The sequence below is a fragment of the Pelodiscus sinensis genome, chromosome 4 (genome assembly GCF_049634645.1).
Source record: "Pelodiscus sinensis isolate JC-2024 chromosome 4, ASM4963464v1, whole genome shotgun sequence".
Classification (NCBI taxonomy): Eukaryota; Metazoa; Chordata; order Testudines; family Trionychidae; genus Pelodiscus; species Pelodiscus sinensis.
In genome coordinates, this window is record NC_134714.1 from 14,041,859 (window position 1) to 14,044,373 (window position 2,515).

Sequence of the window (2,515 nt, forward strand, 5' to 3'; positions counted from 1 at the left end):
TTTCAATGTGCACAACTTATGTAAACATGTGGCTCACTTTAGCTCATAATGATGTAGTGTTTAGAAAGGCAAGCCCAGATTGAGTTGTGATAAGAACTTCTTACAGGATTCTGTCTCGTGATCAGTTTCAAAAGCACAACCCAGGTCTACTATAGACCTGGAAAGTTGGCTTAAGGTATGCAACTCCAGCTACATAAATAGTGTAGCTGGAATCTACGTACCTTAAGCTGAGCTTGGTGCTGTCTTCTCAGTGGGAGGTCGATAGGAGCAAATGCTTTCTTGGTATGAAAACTAAACAGCACTAAGATGGATTCTTTAAAATTGTTTAACAATTAAAAAAATTCACAATTATCAAAGTGCAGGTGCTTGTTCCGTAAAGCAAATGGAAGCATATGAGTGGAAGAAACTTTTGAGTATAAACACAAACTTACTTTTCTATTAAATTTTACTAATGGTTATCAACACAAAGGTCAAGAGTTGGTAGGCAGCTAAGAGTTAAGATTCACAATACTTGGCCAACATTGCAAAAGAAGCCTTTCTTAAATTACAATCTGATTTGCAGCTAGTAGTTACTGAAAGCAGGAGAGGCATTTCCTGAGAAGTCCTTTAATAGACTGACGCTTTATGGTACGGTTGTGAACCACCAGGACAAATGTGTCCCCTCAAATCTTCAACCAGTTGTGCCTTTTACCCTGCTTCATTGCAAGAGCAACCGTTCCTGGTCCTGTTCACATGCAGCCGCTAACATGTAAAATCAGTTCCAATGTGCTACATGAATGCTCAGGCTAGTCTGTCATGAATTACATACAGGGTGACACCAGCAACTTCCCAGTCCCAGCTCTTCCTCTCCAGAAATGTGCCCCTTGTACTGCCTATTGCCCTCCTGGACAATGCAAGTTTGTAGAAAGTCTGTTATTTCATGGAAATCGTGGGAAAGTGATATACACAAATCCTGTTGTCTCAAATGAAGGTTCCTAAACATTTCAATCTAAACATACACTGGTTAAGATGAAACAAAACAAGTTTATTAACTACATAACGATTTTAAATAATTACAGGTAATGAGGCATCAAAGTCAGAATTGCTTGAAAAGAAAAGATAAAATACTAATACCGAATTTAATAAGGCAAAATAAGCAAAGTTTTTTTTTTTTTCCCCTCACCACATATTTTTTCCGGTCTTGACTGGCTGAAAGCCTTCTAGCCAAGACCCCTCCTCTAGGTCAGTATTCTTCCAGGTGGTGTTGCTGCCATGAGCAGAGGAATGGAAGAGAGAGAAGTAATTTGTGTAGTCTTCATTTGTATACCTTTTTAGTAAACTCTCATGATTTTTCTTTGAGTCTCATGAGAATTGTTTTCCTTGAAGCCCTAACTTCTGGAGTCAAGTGGTTACATGATGATTTCAGCTTTCATAATTAAAAGAGGTTTCTAACCCTTGTTGCTATGGGAAAAGTTTCATAATGTTACCTCAGTGCACCCTAAAGGTTCAAAAAAGTAGAACGCAAATGAAAAAAACACCAAACTGTTTTTTCTTAGTCCCATGATTTTAAAACCAATCATGATTTTGGCGAGTCTTGCTCATGATTTTTGAACATTTGAGGGGTGGCAATTCTGCTTTTTCTGTCCTTTGAAAATTAATTCCAGCTGGGGTTCAGGCAACAGTAAGTCTGTTTTGGACAGGAACTCCTAGCTCTTTATTTGTCAATATGTAAATTTCTTGCTTATGCCCATCTGCCAAAGAACGATTTGTTAACTAGCTGATAGTCCCCTTTTGACTTTGACACCTGTTTTGTCTTTTGTGTCTGAGGAACTGGTTTGTGTCTCCTTTTCTAAACTTCAGGTATGTTATAGTAATGTTATCGAGTAGAATCTTATAACTTTACGTGCAAGGTTGATACATATATTTTTACCATGAGAATAATGAGTAGTGGATTGTGAGTTTTCAAATGCTACCTTACACAGCATACTTTATACAAAATATAGTGTAGTCTTGTATAAAGGGTGAATATGGGGTACAGTCTGTCACAGCTATTGCTGCAGTCTCTGACATAAACCAAGCAACATTACATTCTAATACCTAGCTCTTCTCTTGATTTATATTCTAGGCTAACAATGGTCAAAGGCAGCTAGAGAATTTGTTTTCTGTCCCTCCACAAGTCTGAAAGTTAGGTCTAAATAGCTAGTACATTTTGTTGATTTTATAAACATAAGATTGTATTTGCTTACTTCTGCATTTAGAATCAGAGAAATTTAGGGCTGAAAGGGACCTTGTGAAGTCATCAAGTTCAGCTCCCTGTGATGAGGTGGGATGAAGAAAACCTAGACCATCTCTGAAAAATGTCTAACCTGTTCACAAAAGCTGCCAGTGATGAGGATTCCACAGCCTCCTTTAGTCTCTATTCCAGAGTTTAGGATAATCTCTTGTTATAAGGATAGTTAATGGTTCCTTTGCTGCAGATGAAGCCCATTATTTCTTTTTCCACCTTCATTGGCAATGGAGAGCAATTGATCATTAT